Source organism: Agelaius tricolor, unplaced genomic scaffold (assembly GCF_023055355.1).
Source record: "Agelaius tricolor isolate 1412-34295 unplaced genomic scaffold, bAgeTri1.0.p SCAF_3, whole genome shotgun sequence".
Lineage (NCBI taxonomy): Eukaryota > Metazoa > Chordata > Aves > Passeriformes > Icteridae > Agelaius > Agelaius tricolor.
Window position 1 is genome coordinate 22,495,837 of NW_027269263.1, and position 17,408 is coordinate 22,513,244.

A 17,408-nucleotide genomic window follows, 5' to 3' on the forward strand; every position below is an offset into this window, starting at 1 on the left:
CATTTAGCCCAAGAATAGACACACCCAGCGCGATGATCACCGGTATCCCAAGCCATCGAGTCGGAAACCGCCTAAGAGCGATCATCGCCCTGTTGATAACATCCATCAAGATAGCCAAAGTCGATCAAGATAGCCAAAGTCGCCAGAAAGATACATGTGAATATGCGACTTCCCGGGATTTGATCAACGCTGGCTATCAGACAGGAAACGGCAATTGTCCAGCTCTGCACAGTGAAAGAACCGACTATGAATATGCAGAGTTACAAAAGAAACTGGGACTCCTTCGCCTTGGGCACGATAAACTGTATAAAACATCCCTGCTAGAAGCAGCTCTCGAGGGGGGATTCAATGCAATAGAGGTCGCTTCCAGGTTCACCCAGTGCCGATCCCAGGCTCGACGCTGTCTCTTGGCTGTGGTGGTTTTGAGGACTGTATTTTGGTCGTGGAAAAAGATAAATAAATCTTTTCACAATTTTGATAATTTGGCTTTCAATTGATCATTTATAACACTTTCTCTTGGTGGTTTCCCTTCAAGCAGGTGTTTCTTCCTCTGGTGGCAGCGGGGTGTGCTGGTCCTCCCCTGTCCAGCCCAATGAGGATGACGGGCTGGATGGATGAGGCTCAGCACATGGGGATGAAGCTCTGGATGCTTCTCAGGGATGTCGGAGTCACCGAGCACATCGGCTTCCCGCATGCTTGCTGTGTCACGCTTGCCAGCTGAATTCACGGGAGCTCGCTGTGGGCTGCCCCTCCGGTCCCAGCCCAACCTGATAATTGATGCAGTAATCCTCTGGATTCCCTCATTAGCAGCCGCTAATGGCCGTCGAGTTTGCAATGAGCAGCGTGAGCAGTGCGATTCAATTAAGCCTCTAATAAACCCATTGTAAATGGCAATAGCCGCGGAGTTCAAAGGCAGGATTACAGAAACTCTTCCCAATGGCTTGTGACAGCAGATGGGGGGTGCGACTGGCTCCAGTTAATTGACTGCAATGGACTGAATGGCTTGGAAACCACTGCACTGACTGGTGGGAAGAACAGGGGACGTGAGAAGGAGGCAGGCGAGGCTGTGATTCCTCCATCCTGCCCGTCAGATCCTTTCCATCCCTCCGCAGGTTGCAGCCCTGCATGCTGGGGCAGTGTGAAAAACGCCAATCACTTGTTTTCAAAATTTTAAAAGTTTAATAGTAATAAAATGGTTATAAAAATAGTAATACAATTAGAGTAATAATAATTTGGACAATTTGAATTTGGACAATATGAGACAATAGAGACAAGGAGTTACGGATGTCTGGGTGCCTTTTTCTGGGCAGCATGAGCCTGAAAAAGGATACCCATTAACAAAGGATTAACCCTTAAAAGCAATAGCCTGTTGCATATTCATATACCTCATACACAATGCATAAATTCCATTCAAACACAGGATTCTGTCTGGTCATTGTCAACTTCTTCCTTTGAATCCTAACAGCGCCTTCGAGGTGGGAAGAAGTTTGTTTCTTCTGATAAGAGGGCAATAAATTATTTTTCTCTGAAATATTTAGGTGTCCTGTGGCTGCTATTTCGCTGCAAGTCCTTTCTTTAAAAAAAGTATCCTACATAGCATAGTTTCTATTTCTATTTTTTTTATAACCTATAAGTATATTTAACACATTACTTAAGAGAATTTATACAGCATTACTTTCTAACACAACACATATAATATTCATTTTAATATTTGCGAAAAGCCAATCATAAAACACGCATTTTTCACAGGCAGCGAGGCTCCGGGCAGGCTGGGCTGGCGGCTCCCGTGCTCAGCCGGGCAGGCACCGACGGCGCACGGTGTGCACAGGTGCCTCTGGGAACTGCTCAAGAGCACATCCTGGTTTCCTCGCACACTTAATTTGAAGTGACCTGGCAGGTGATTTTCACTGATGATTTGTGGCCTGTCACTCATCCAGAAGACACTGCAGTGAGCAGGGCTAGGTAGAAATGTCTCACTGAAAACTTCTTCATTCCAACACTTGTGGGGTTTGTTTCTTTGGGTTTTTTTTGCTATTGCCTGGATAAAAGTTGAAAGAATCTTGTAAAATTCCTTTTTGGAGAATGTGAGATAAGAAAACTCAAATATGAAAAAAAAAATCATAAGTTGACGGAATTGCATTTGACAAGATTTTTTTCTTTAGAGATTCTTCTTCACAACTTTATTCACATTATTAATGATGTGAAGACTATGTATGCTGACATCAGAACATATTTAAAAGCTATAAAAAAGACTAAAACTAAATACATGATTTTGAAATGTTTAAGTTATTGAAACATTACCATGTTCTATTTCTTGAGAAATATGGCATATTCATTTCAGTTTCTAATTGTTTTAATTAATTTCATCTGCATTTGCACTAATTAGAACGAGCAGGTAGGTCACATAACAGGTCTTTGTTCTCTTCTTGGACGTGTGTGATTCCTGGAATCAAGTTTCTCAGGTAAATCCTGGCTACAGAGGATCTGAAATCTCTCTTATCTCATCTCCTTTAGGACTCATTTAAATGTTGCTGGTTCTGCAAACACACTCATGACTGAACTCATGTCCTAGAAACTTTATGAAAATGACCACAGGTGGGGTAGCAACATGTAAAATTATTTCATAATTGAAATTAAAGTTTCCAGCTGATAATTTTTTGCCTTTTTTCCCCCCATGCTTTCTTTGGTTCTGCTGCCTCCTGGTTCTACAGCCTTCAGACTTTGCACCACCTTGAGGACAGACCTTGCATGAGCCCTAGCTCAGGCAAACACAGCAGGAGCCCAGGGCCACATGCACTGCCAAGGTCCCACCTTAAGTCCAGGCTCACTGGCTCCCAGCCCTGCTGCCTACACCAGAAGGTCTGATCTGCTGGTGCAGGGGTTCAACACCAGGGTGTGCCCAGCCTCGGCCAAGGGTGAGCTGGGAAGGAGCTGTCAGCAATAAAGAGTACATGGGCTTGATCTGCAGTCAATCTCAAATGCTTCTGAATCAACTGGACATTCTCCCTTTGCAACCCAGGGATTCCAATATCTCTTATAGGCATGGGATATAAATGCATCATCATGCAGTTCTCCTTCCAGGCTTGATAATACAATTACCTTCTCTGGACAATTCCCAATACACAGAGAGAGTTTGGAAGAGATGTTAGCACTTGGTGAACCTGCTCTGGCTGGGATTTCAAGGTAATGACTCCCTGACACCTCCTCTGTGTCCCCAGGAGAAAAATGTATTTACCACTGCATCTGACTCAGCCCAGAAATAACAGCAGCCTTTTATTCTCTGCCAGTAATGCCCTGAGCAAAGCTCTTAACCTCCTTGTTGATGCATACAAATCTAAAAAGACTCCATAAGAAGCAATGTAAGTTTTCCATAAAAATACAAGGCCTGCACATAGCAAAATAGAAAGAGAGAAGGAGAAGAAAAGGAGATTGACAAGAAGGCAGGCTGGTCCAAACCCAGCAGCAGGAACCTCAGCTCCACTTGCCACAGAACTTAAGGACAGGTATTGTTCTCCTCACTCCCCATGTGAGAAAGTGAAGCTACCTGTCTTTCATACATGCTCTCACACTTTCTTTCCCTATCACTCCTATATTTACTCAATCATTCTGGCTGCAACAGTCTTAAAATTATGATTGGACAATCTTCTGGATTTTGAGAGACCCCTTTGTCAGAAACATTCCTGGTCATGTAGTCCCTACTTATTGAAACTGAGAGTTGAGCAATTTGAGGATGTTAAGTAAATTTAACAAGAGATTGAATAAAGATATGATTTTCTGTTAATGTAGAAATCCTGTTTTACATTTTTAAGGAACTCTTTAACCAAATACATTCACTTGCACAACCATGTTCCTTTGTTTTCTGTCAAATAAGATTCTGACTTCATGTATTGTGATCTGTGTGTGCCTCACTGGGATTTTGGACCTTAGCCTGTGTGCTTTCCAACCTTGACCTTGGAGATCCTCAATGTAAAGGCACCATTTGAATTTGCTTCTCCAAATCCCTTAAATTTTTTCATCACTGAGTGTACATGTGTCTGTCAGTCACATGCAAAAAAAGCATGCAGTACAGAGGAGGGAGGGCTGCAGCACTAAGAGTAGTTCTCCTTGGGCTGGGAAAGCTCAGCCTGCTCTGTCCACCCTAGAATGATGGTCTGGATGCTGCATGAGTGTATCAGAAATCAGGGCAGAACAGGTCAGGGGGCCAGGCAGGATGGGGACAAAGCGTAGGAAGGCAACTCTTTCTTAAATTATACCCTTGGAGTGCATGTCAGCAGGGACAACACTGAACAACTCTGAGTCGTAACCTTGCCTCCGGGTGCCTGTCACCACCTCCAGTTTCTGTCTTGTCTTTTTTCCCTTTCCCTTACCCTTACTTCCTGCACTCTTTTGTTCTCCTAATTCTTGCTTCTGAAGAACACCGCAGCATTCATATGTAAATTGCACCTAGAGCTGCAAGGGGGAGTGTGTCTCAAGGAGATATACATGCCATCCTCCTCCCGTTGCATTTTCCACTCCTCTCTCTCGGTCTAGGAAAAGAGGCAGGGATAGGACGTGTGCGGGATGGGGAGATCCCACGCATGGCCTCCTCCTGCATTTCCTTTGCACCTCTGCCTCCATGCTCCCTGTTTCTGCAGTTAGCAATTAAAGCTGTCATCTCTCATCGCGCCCACTGCCTGTGGGGCGGTCGGTGCTGCAGGTACCGCCCTGCACCAGGGTCATCCCAGGTACCAGTCTGTCACAGCCCAGAGCTGCAAGGCTGTCCCGTTCCTTTGACACAAATGTGATGACTGTCATAGTGTCGTTGTTTGTATAGGTCTAAGTCAAGTGGAAAAATCACATACAGACACACACATGGAGTGATTTTTAATTTTTTTTTTTCCTCCCAGGAAAGGGATTTTCAGGAGAAGTCTCCCCCGGGGGACTGGAAACAGAATTTCTTCATGTGTAGGCAGTGTGCTGGCAGGTTTTTGTCACTTTCATTCACTCCCTAGATAGGTTACTGGGGGCTGAGAGCTACTGCTCTTCTCTTCCCTGTCATCTCTTAGCCAGATGATCAGCTTCAAAAATCAAAGATTTCTGTCCTGCAAGTCAATGGAGCAAAGCCATGTAGTGCACCCTGAAAAAGGAGAAGAGATCTACCTGTTCTGCTTTCCTGTTCTGCTGGGTACTGACGCATTTATTCTCACCACACACCACAGTCCAGATTTAGCTTATTCAGCCATGGCAACCCAGCTGCCTGGGACCTGTGCTGTATTCCTCCCAGGCTGTGTATGACGTGTTCCCTCTGCTCTGCCCCTCCTTGCCCCTTCTTGAGGAGCAGGCTCTGAATTCGGCCCAGGTTCAGGAACGTTTCACACCAGCCACTCACCCTTTCACTCAGTGCTGCCAAGGTTTCTGGACTGAAATACCAGTACAGCTGGCTGGAGACAATCACCTTTCTGAGCCCAAGGGATGGTCGTGCAATATGAATGAGCTGCTGCTTCGTGAGGATGCTGGCTTTCCCAGCAAGCAATACTCCATGCTGGAGCACTACAGAGGTGAGAGGAGCAGCAGCACCTGCAAGCCCTGCATAGAGCCAGGGTGCCATGATGGGAAATGCTGAATGCTCCCTGGGATCACCCACTCATCCATTGCTAATATTAAGAAATCTGATGTTCATTATTGGCAACTGTTTTGACTTTTGTTGTTGCAGCTGCTGGTCACTGATGCATCTGATGGTGGGCCCCAACCCAGAGTGCCTGCAGGTCAGGGGAGACTCCCTTCTGTGTTTAGCAGATTCTGGCTCAGATGTGTGCTGCTGGAAAGAGAACACTGGACTGTCTGTGCTTTGGCTGCCAAGGTGGCTAACCCTGGTTTGCCTCTCTCCCTCCCTGCCCCAGCTGACAGGGCCTGAGCAGCTCTGTGGTAAACCTGCAGGATACAGGACTGATGCCAAGGGAGATGCTCCAGGGGACCAATGGGAGGGGTGGAGGGATCTGAGCAAAGGATTTCATCCTGCAGTGGGGCTGAGATCAGTTTTGATGAGTGGATGGGTGGATGCAATACAGTAAAGCCCTTTTCTCTGTGATGCATCTGAGATAGATGGATGAGAAGGAGCAGCTTTTTAAAGGATATTTCTCTGCAAGCAAGGCTGAGCACAGCTTAAAGGATATTTCTCTGCAGCAAGGCTGAGCACAGCTTTCATGGCTGGATGTAGAGATGGGGCAGCACTGGCTCTGGTTACACTGAGAGCAAGGGATGGAAGCAGGCTTGCAAGGAGATGTGATTCTCAGCAATGTCAGGTGAATGAAATGCCCATTTATTAGGAAAGAAGCAGCAGTTTTATGCTTTTGATGTCAGCTACTGATTTACAGTGATTTATATCAACAGCTACAACCTGTATCTACATAAGATTTCTCACAGGACTGTCAGGGCGCTGTAGAGGAAAGGAAAAAATGGTCTTAGGCTAAAATTTTAAAGCCAGAGAGCCAGGTTCTTTGCGGGACTCTGCCAAACCCTCCTGTATCCATTTAGAAAGGTTGCTTTAAGCTTAGCCCTTCATGCCTGAGTTTCTCCAGCTCTGAAATGGGGACAATAACACTTTTTATCTTCACACAGAGGGGTGGGTGATGGAAACTTCATGAGATGTGATTTAAAAAAAACAACTTTAAGATCTTGCAATAAGAAATGCACAGCTCCTAGCAATAACATCCCTTGGGTGAAAGAGCATTCCAAAATCTTTAGTAATCCTGCCTTGCTCTGGGCCTGTCTCCAATGAAGAGACACTCTGTCTCAGTCTGGATTAGATAGATATGCCCAGGCCAGAATGCATTCCTTCAATCACTGCTATTTGCATGACCTGACACTTAAAGAAGTCAAAACAGACAGGGTGGATGCACAGCCCCAACCACAGGGATAGGGCTGCCAGGGCCCATGCATAGCTGTGATGTCTACTAGAAACTAATGTGCACCCCTAGCAGCCCCCTCGTGCCTGCAGAGGGTGACTTTTCTTGTTTCTATCAGAGCCCAGAGTCTAAGAGGCACCACTGCTCCCTGTGGGAACCCTGAGTGACAAACCTGGCCCCTTTGCAAGGTGCCAAAACATTGGAAAGGGGCTGTGTGTGTCACAGGGAGGGAAGGCTTTTGTTTTCCCAGCCAGGTGGGATGTGGGAGGGGAAGGCTCTGTCCACAGGTCACCCCTGTGTCCTCCCACTGAGATGTTTAATTTTTTTCTTAATGTAGTTGTATTTTTTAGGCCTCAGTGAATAAATTAACCAGTTTGGAACACTAAACATGATGTACTAAAACAGAACCAAGAGAAGACATTATTTTTTGCTTACCATAGCCACAGTTGGATTCTCCCAGTACAAGCAGGGAAAATGAGTGATTTTCCTTTACTGTGCCAGGTCCAGAGAGGAATCTCTCTTCTCATTTCAGGATGACAGTGAAAAAACGTGGTCAGTAAGAACAGATTTGTTGAGCTCAGCAGATCTTCCTTTATCTTAATGTCCAGATTCTGCCAGCCCAGAAATTACTTTTCTGAACCAGGCCTTTTAATTACTCCCTTTGTGCAGTTCTGGGAGAAGCATCCCAAGTTTAAGCTACTTGAGGGCATTCCAGCCTGCTGCAGCTCTTACCCACGGCTGATAGGGTCTCCAGCCAAGAGAGGAGAGGCTGCTGGCTGCAGTGAGCAAGCAGATACATGTGTTTTGTCCCACAGCGGTCTGTGGTAAAGATACAAGAGTGTTATGTGATTCAAGAGTGTTATGTGATACAAGAGTGTTATGTGAGGCTGTATTATGTTGGTATTAGATAACTGTGTTCTGCATAGCAATTCTCTCCCAAGCAAAGAGCTGTGTGGCTCAGAGCACCATGCTGCCTCTGCATCATTGGAGATGCTAAACAGATGAAAGGCCTTTAGTCCATATGCCTTGAAGTTGGCCACAAGTAGAAAAATATTGATTTGCGGTGAAAAATTTAATTTCTAAATTAATTGAAGAAAGAGATCATTCTGCCTCAAGCTGTTGCATTTGCATAAGAATGAGATCACCTTAGACAAGAACAAAGAGACCCTTATACATAGTGAATCGTGCAAAAAACCCCCACAAATTAGCTGGAGGTGGGAGAGCTGAACAGCCACTGACAGGACAAAATTAGCTAGTCTGCATCGTAACTGTTATAGAAACAACAGGGAGGAAAGAAAACAGACCTTTGAAGAAAACATGGATTTTTTCTCTGGAAAATAGACTCATGAAGTACATCTTGGCACACTTCACTTGATTGATAAATGACCTAACAAAACATGCAGCACTATCTGCCTCTCCCATTCTTGGTGTGGCGCTTGCAGCAATTTGCAGAACCCTTTACCATCCCCCAGCAAAGGTGCTCCAATCTCCACTTTTACCCATAGGTCTATTTATTGAAATGTTTATGTTCATGCAAGAGGCAGGTTTTAAAGTATCTCTGGCACATTGCCTGAATAACTTATCTGTTACAGGCATCTGATTTGGCAAATTTTCCTGTGGGCTGCTGTACATTGAACCTTCTAGGCTATAGCTTTGCTTTAGCAATTCCCAGCAACAGACACAGGTAGAGGCAGTTCTGACCCAGGGAGCATCAACACAACCTGCAAACATTCCTGGGTGCACATGGACACTTGGCAGCTGGGCTGGGGTGGGCGAGGCTCCCCTGCCTCCCAGTAAATCCACCACTGAGATAACTCAGGAGCAAGCTTTTCTCACTGAGCCCATATGCTGCAGCCTCTTTCCCCAACACTTGCTTTGAGCAAGCGCTGGAACACATGCTCAGCATGACTGGTGGATATGCTTGTCTCTTGTAAGGTCTCTCAGGAGGTCTGTGGCAGACCTCAGAGCTGGACCCAGGTGTCTGGGAACAGACCCAAATTCAGGGCTCTGCATCACTGGAGCAGACCAAGGTGACAGCTAGTAGCAGAGCTTAGCCATGCTGCAGGCAGCTCTTCTTCATGTTTATTTTCTTCATACACACACACACACAGAGCCTCTCACCTCGTGTCTAAACTCTGATAAAAAACTATTCCTGGCTGCCAAACAGGCAAATTTCATAGGGATGGCGGAAGGGAAAGAAAAAACAAAAAAACACCAAACCCTTATATTTTTTCATGGCAAATGTTTGCTCAGCTCTTCTTCTGACTATGACTAAGAATATTTCATACTCAAATAATCCGTCACACTTAATGCTGTTAACTTTTCAATACCAACTGTACAGCCCGCAGACTATACCAAACCCCTTCTGGGATACTTTATCATCACAGCAACAACTACAGAAGACATTTGTCCTGCTGGTGAAAGGCACTAAAATCACATCATCATCTAAAGTCCTTCCAGCCCTTTTCTGGCCATGAAAGATATAACTTTCAGGTGAGACAAAGCCTCATTGTTTCTCCCTTTATGTGGTTCTCCCTGGGAGTTTCTTTGTAGAAATAGTGTGGGTGGGGGTATTAACCACTTCAGAGAGCTGGCAGGTGTAAAGGGAAGCAGTAGGGGACCCTTCAACTAATACCCTTTCTGAAATTGTCTTTATTGGGTTTTTTCTTTGCTGCAGTTTCCTACATCCCCATGCCCTGGGGATAACTGCTGCCTCTGGAGCTGTTTGGCACCAGGAGACTGCTCTGGGCTGTGCAAACTGTTGCTCAGGGCTTGGGAAGCAGAGAAGAGAGGAAGGCTGCTACTGCGCATTTGGTGGCTGGAGAAACTGTTATTGGTGCCTACTGGCTGCTCTTCCCAAGCCCTCTGATTTGCTGCTGTAACTGTGTGCATGCTGGCTGCCTGGCCTGCTCCTGGGTGGGGGGAACACATCTTGGGTTGTTTAGGAATATTTATCTAAGCTGGTTTGTATGAGCAGAGCTGTGCTAGTGAGTGCCAATGATGCTGCTCTGCTGCCAGGTCTGAAGCATGGTGATTTCTTAGTCTTTCTGAGCTGTACCCATAAAAGTGTGCCCAAGTGCAGCCTTTGGGTGCCTGTGGGAGTAACAGTGGCTTAACTCCATCCAGGGGCACATAGATTTGTCTGGGTGAGGCTGCTTCTGCTATATGTGAGCGCCCAGGCCTTGTCATGAGTGGCAAAACTTGCACAGGAGAAACTGGGGGAGTGTGTGGCTATTTAGCAGGTGGACATGCTATGACCCAGCTGCACTGGTAACAAAAGCTGAGCTGACCCAGCTTAAAGACCTAAAGGGAGAAAATGTTAAGTTCAAAGGGGTTTTAGGATTTTCTAAAGTGTGAATACTGCTGGGATATGCAGGTGATGTATGGGTCATCTCTGCTGACAACAGTGATTCATCCAGTGATCCTAAGCACTGGAAATCCATACACCTCTTAGATGCCAAAAACCTGCTGTGGCTTCACTACAAATCTGAGTGCAAACCCTGAATTCAAATCCTTACCTCAAAAAAGGGCATTTCACTAGCACAATCTCTTCCTAGTACTGACTTCTAGATTTACTTTAAATAGATTTAAATAAATGTTTGGCATGAAAATAATTTTGGGCAAGACAGACTGCTTGACAGAGCAAGCAGAAGCCTAGCTCTTGGTTTGCCTAAATCTCTAAGTCATGGGCCATTACTGCTGTTTTTTCCTTCCAAAGGGAGTCTGACAATGCAGTGCTGTTTCCCTCATGGCTGAGGCTGGAGCAAGCAGATCAGTGTGGGACCAAACCTCTCAAGGACCTGGTCCTGCATCCAGGCACTGCCTCACTGCTATGAGGTCACTCTGACATCTACAGGAAGCTCTGGGCTGCTCTCCTGAGCAGAGAATATTGAGGTCAGACCTGCAAGACTTGCTCAGGAAGGAGTTGCACCAAGCTCACTCTTGAGTCCTTTGAGAACATTATGCTCCCTAATTTAAGTGGGACCTACAATTCTCACATATAAAAATCTATCTGTGATGTCCCTGGGTGCAATTTATCCATAGGCTCCAGTCTGACTCATGCTATGAGAAGTGTCTTCAGGCCTGAGAGAGATTACCAACAGATGCTCAGCTGAAGGTGAAGTGGGTCACTCTGGCCATTGAGGCTATGTGGAGTTTAATGGGAACCCAACAGGAAAGCAGCTTGGGCTGGGTCTTGGGTAGTGACTCAGCACAAGGGAGGGGATGTAGAGAGCATCTGGATATAGCAACTCCTTCAATCATATCTTGTATCTATATGTAAACCTTTAAACTTCTGGACAAGATGTTCACTTGACAGAACCAAACCTGCAAGATCTTCTTGCTGAATGCCCAAAGTTAACCTGGGTTTTCAAATTTCAGGTTGTGTTTACTGCAAGCAGTAAACCTGGGAGCAGCAGGACATGTAGCTATCCAAACTGTTAAATGCAAACCGTTAGGTAAATGGTACAAGGAACAAACCATGTAGGCCATCCAAATGAGTATCAGTTTAGGGCACTGACAATTAAACCATTGAAAGTTTAAAATATTCTCTCTGCATGAAAAGGGAGATGTAATTCAGTACCCTTTTCTGCAGAAGGTGTGTTCAGGTCTGGCTCTTTATGTTGGTAAAGGTACAAGTACAGACATTGTCAGGATCCTGTGGTGTTAAACATTTTTTTCATCCTGCATAAAAGTGACCCTTTTCACTCTCATGCTATCTCAGAGCACACATATAAAAGCTGCCAGCTCAGGTGCCCGCTGCAGGGGAGGGGAAAAGAGTCATGGAACAGGAACCAGAACAGCTGATACAAATTACCTCTCAAATTGGAGCAAATGCTCCCAGAAATGTCACCTATTAAAAGATCAACTAATAAGTTCCTGCTGCAGCCCAAATAACTCAAGAGAAAAAAAGATATTAAAATTCTGATAGTCCTCAGGCACAGGTTTTTTCTGAGCTTTGAATTCTGGGGTTTATCCATTTTGTACTTACTGCAATTGATGAGGCTCTGGGCAATATTTTTTTTAAAAACCTGCTGGATCCCCTTGAAAACCTGGACTTATCTGGAGAACAGACATGTGACTCCTTCCTCTTGCCAAATCAAGATGAGAACTATAGCAGATAGCCAGAGACTGCTGGATGCCAGGGCTGGGGGTTGCTTTGCTGGTTCTTGACAGGCTGATTTAGTATAGTTAAGCTGAAAAATGCAGTAAATGCCCTATTCCCTTAAGCCTGAAAGAGCTGTATGGTTTGGATGAGGTTACAAGATGAGCATCTCTTGGCTGCAAAAGCTTTAAAATAAAGTATGCTTTGATTGTATCCTAATGGATAGAGTTAATTTTCTTTGAGTGGCTCCTGATCACTTTTCAGTCATGTGTGTAATCACTGTGAAACCTACAACTTTCATAATTATAAATTTTGGCTAATATAAGGTTTATAGATTCTTCCTGTCACACATTTCTTGTTTTTCCTGAGGAAAGTTTACTCCTGTGGCTATCAGCTGTGAACTTGGAAGGTCTTTACCATCCTGACACAGGTAAGTATCTCATTGGTAAAAAAGATTTTTTAACTATGGAGCAAGCCTATCAGAAAACAACTAACTGATAAAGCAAACCTCTGTAGAGACTTCTTAGAGCTAATGATAGTGACACCAAGCCCTAAACTGGAAGTTGTAGAGTCCAAACACCACTTGAGTCCAGCTGGTTGACAGGATGATGTCTACTTGTGCAGCTCTTGATCGTAGCCTTATTTGAGTATCTTCTGGTCATCTGCTTCCTGACTCAAGGCAGATGCCACTATGGCCTAGAACCAGGTAAGGATGAATATGTGTGGTCTGCAGTAGCCTGGCATGAGAAAAGCAGGTTTTCCTGGCCAAGCCCTCCAAGACTCCTTGTAAATCAGCAGTTAGCACCAGGGCCTATCATTAAGATGCTAAACAAGGAGTGATGTGTTAATGCCAATCATGTCATTACAGAAAGCAGCATGTCCAGGTAGGCCTACAATGAAGTACAACACACCCACACAAAGGGCTTGCAGTTGGGCTGGGGAGAGCATCCTAGCTGAGGCACAATAGCAATCTGTATCACTCATCGGGTAAGTAAGATAATTTTCTGTCTGCCCATATCATTGTTGGCACAGATATTGCCACAGATCCCAGCTGTGGTAGCCTGGTGGCCTTTGGCTGCTGATGCAGGAGGACTCACTGTTGGGGTTAGACTGGCCCCCACATAGCCTCGTTTCAAGTCAGTAGGGATGCTCCTGCAAGGGTAGCAGTTGCACCTGTATGTTGCATTGCAGATGTGTCTGTATTCATGAAAAGGTTGGAAGGAGATGATTTTCTTCTCCTATAGTGTAGAAGGTAACATAAATGGTTGTTTGAACAGAGTTACAGCTTTCTGTGTGGGTGAATTGCTGATGGTGTTTATTGTAAGACATTACACCTGGGGAGAAGTATCACAGCAGAGACTCCTCTGTCTCCTTCCAAGCACCATGCAAGGGAAACACTGCCAGAATACTTCAGTACCTCTGGCCTGCTACCCTCTCTGGCATATTCTGTGTAAGAGCAGCATTGATGCAGACACTCACAGAGCTACCTGGGAGGCCTGCTGACACTGCACCCTTTGAGCACTGAGCTCCAGATGAACTGAAAGCCAGATTTCAGGTGAATTGCATGTGGGGCTAATGCAAGTGGCTCTGGTCTTGTCTGACCCCAGACCCACCAGGTCACATAAACCACATAAAAAGATGAATCAAGACCTAAGTTTATGTATGAAAAAAAGAAGTGTTGTTTATTCAACACAGTATGCAGAACAAGATACTCTGATTTTTGTGTTTTAATGGCTAGATAAAATTGCTTTTGCCCTGCAGAATGATGGCCACTTGCTTTCCTGATGTTGTATGGGCAACAGGTGGCCACTGGAACTCCATTGCTCTCTAAAGCTTTTCTTCTAGCTTTTTCACAATCTGTTGCACAAATAGTTGACTATGTTTGGGTGCTTCCTGGGAAGCTACCTCTTCTTCAATCTCCTAGTTGGATTATTCTCAAGCTACCATCAAGGAAGTCTTAATTGCCCTGTGGCCAATCTGCCAGTCCTGTAAGGGTGCCTTGGTGATCCTAGAGTGGCAAATCCTGAAGGGAACAATGCAGTAGCAGGGGACATCCCAAACCATCCTTGAGATGACAATGGGTTTTGTACTCCTGACTGGAAAGAGAATTTTGACTAGTCATCTGGGGAGATGCAATTATTTGCCATCACTTTTCCCTCCAGATCCTTTCCAGTACAGGAACAAAAAATTTGTTCTCTCTCTCTGTAATGATGTCTCTGCCAGGGGCAGAATAAAAGGGAAATAACAGGGTATATGGAGCCAAGAGGCAGTAGAGTGTCTGCGCTGTGCCAGACAAACCGACCCAGTGCAATATATTAGGGGAGGACTAGAGCCAAGAGCTCTAATCCACAGTAGCTGTGATGCACCATGTTTCCAAAGCCTTGTACAAAGGCACCTCTTCTTCAGATCAGCCTGCTTCCATGGAAAAAGAAAACTGTCAAGGCTCTCTGTAGTCCCTGTCCTTATAGTCTCTATAGGGACATTTCTTGAGGAACATAGTTCTTTCTGTGAACATTAAGCCTCAAAGTTGGCTGAATGAAGGGTAGAGAACAAGGTCATGGCCTTCTGCTCCCCTCCCCTGACACTCTCACTTGACTGACACCATGAAACTAGATGCTAATAAATCAGCAATCAGCCATGTCCTTCTGAATAATCTCCTGTTCCCCTACATTATATCTTCTAACATTGGTGATTTCATATAATTTATGCTAGACAAGGGAAGGTTTGGAATTCATGACCTATAGGAATGCAGGATCTTTCTATGCAAGACTCTCCTGCATCTGAAAGAACTCTGCCTTAAGTAATTGTTGCCCTGATTTTAGGATTACTGCTGGAATAAGTTAAAGCAGACAAACAGAGCTGCCTGATGCATGGCAGAGGGGGCTGGAGCCATGAGGTCTTTGCTTTCGCCTGGCTGCGCTGATAATGTTTTACGCAGGCAAACTGTGCTAATTCCAGAGCGCCTGGAACTCTCGCTGGGAAGGACACTGCCTGCCACTTCTGTATCATGGAGATGGAGTATTTAGACACATGCAGGCTTACATAATTTTCCTGACTAAGTGGCTTCCTCTTTGATAATGTATAAATCAGATGTACCTTAAATTGCCGTCCTGTTTTCATGAAAGCCTGCGCAAAGCTGTACAAGCTGGGAATAATGATCCCTTGATAAATGAGGGAACTTAACTTCCCAGAAAGGGGGGAAATGGTATAGGCAACATTCTCATGAAAGGCAAAGAAAAAGCCTTCACAACGGCTCACCCAATACCCCAGTATTGGTTTTGGTTATGATGCAGTCTTCCCATGGAGGAAAAGGATCTTTTGGTGGGGATGATTTCTGCCCCAGTGCCTTGGAGGGGAGGCAAATATGTGTGTCTAGTGAGTGGGAACAGCAGTACTTGCTGAGCCATGACATGGTGTTAATCTCTCTGTCCTCTTCAGTGAATATCTGCTGGTTTCCATCAAAATGCTCATTGCTGTAAAATGATAGATTTGAAATCTGATGGTGTATGGGTTTAGGGAAACATTGATTGGTGTGATGAACATCTGGTCAAATGACACACAGGCAGAGACGCTGCAGTTTTCTACACAGTATTCCTGTAGAAGAGGTCACACTTTATCCAGAGGGAGTTGTGTTTGAGCCAGTAATGTGTCCATAGGTCTCATGAGTTTAATTTGGAAAACATGTTACCAGACATTATAAAAAGGCTGCAAATTGATGCCAGGCTACTGCATTTGTTGAGCTTCTCTGGGAAAAGGGCAGCTGTCATCAGCTTCCTGAACTCATCTCCAGTATGGCAATGGTGTCTGTTGGCAAAGGTGGTGGCTTGTCACTCTCTTCTGTTTCCCCTGTTTTGCCTCTGCCTGTGTGTTAACTCCCGGTGAGAAAGGTGAAGGAATCTTTTGATGTGGGTTTTCTCTGTCATATTTTGGAAGGCTCACTGTGTCTGTTTCGGATCTTGCTCAGATGTAAACTATTTGTTTATCTCTTCACTGGTGTAAAGCACAGGGTTTTATGGATGTAGAATTAGTTCTTTACAACTCCTTAGGTAGAAGGCTTAATCCTCTCTTAAGGGTAGGGAAAGGCACACAGATAGAACTTCAATGACTGACTAGAGGCCTAATTATGAGTAGAGAGTAAGCTTGAGATTAAAAATAAGGTTTGAATTCAGCCCCTTAATGAACAGCCCTAGATCTTGCTGCCTCATTTTATGCAAATGTACAAGTAGCATATGTTTTACACAACAGATTCACTGTGTTGACTCATCGGAAGGAAGAGAAAAGGGACTGTTTCTGTATTACCCACTAGCTGCCTTTTGCGATGCACTTTCCCTGTCTCTGTATCTTGAGCACCCTCCTTGCTCTGGTCTCTAAGTATGTGTGTGTGTTCATGAAGACAGATGGAGGTCTATGCAATCACACTTCAAAGGAAGGGGTAAAGGTGGAGAGGGAAGGAGGGGATTTTGGCAGGATGGAGCCAGTTGAGGAATCTGCTCCCTTGCCCTGGGAATGGCACAGATGGGAACGCTGTCTGCCAGAGCCTGGACTGCATGTTCTGGGGGGAAGGAGAAAGCCTATAAATTAGGATTTCTTCCTCTCTCTATTTTAACATTTATTTATTTGTTCTTCTCTTTCTTTCCCCTCATCCCTCCCTGCCATCAATGGCAAAACTAATGGCATCATGTCAAAATCTGTTAACGCATCTGCTCTGCAGGTTCAGGTTATCAAAAGTATTAGCTAAGCCAGTCTGCAAACACTTGGCGAACATCTGTCTGCCATCACACAAAATACTCTGGGTGGCAGGGAAAATTAATAAACCTAATTGGTTATGAAGCAGTATTAGACGTTGACTAATATCACATTGGAATTCTTCCAGTGTCCCCAAAGCTGTTGCACGCACTCTTGCTGTGCCTGGACCATGACTGTAAGGGAGTCTAGGAGAGGCTTGCTCTGGATTTTCCAAGTCTTAAATATTGCTGGTTGATGGCATCAATATGAAGTTCCTGCTCTGATATTGTACCTCTTCTCTCTAATGATTCCAAATATGATGGCAATGGGTGGCTTTCCCCAGTCCAAAGATCTTTAGAAATTGTTAGTGGGCATGTTTTGTTTCTCCCTCTAAGAGAGTATACACTGCTTTGAGCATTTTTGCTATGTGTGGCAGAATCCTTGTTTTTCTGGGTAGTAGATGCTAACTGTGACTCCAGTGTAAATCCTTTCCTCCCATCTCCCCTAAGAAATAAACTATAATTATCCAGGCTGAAGATAGGAGAAGGATTCATGAGATAGAAACCAAAGATGAGGTATCTTTTTAGCAAATCGATAGATTTCTGAAGAGTTGAGTAGCACAGTGAGAGCTGTTGAAGGATTGGCAGAGAGGATTAACAACATGAATCTATCCAGCACGAGGCACAGCCACTTGC

The 17,408-nt window shown here is 44.8% G+C and overlaps 1 protein-coding gene across 2 annotated transcripts in view; it reads left to right on the forward strand.

Moving 5' to 3' along the window:
* Positions 1-9,244: 9,244 nt before the first annotated feature.
* Positions 9,245-17,408, forward strand: part of GSG1 (germ cell associated 1) — a 105,596-nt gene continuing 97,432 nt past the window's right edge. Inside the window, exons 1-2 of one of the 2 annotated variants that reach the window (XM_071423101.1) lie at positions 9,255-9,377; positions 9,562-12,418. The gene's annotated coding sequence lies outside the window, so the exon portion shown is untranslated. Of the gene's footprint in view, positions 9,378-9,561; positions 12,419-17,408 lie in introns of both variants that reach the window. The other variant, XM_071423102.1, reaches the window with a different exon arrangement.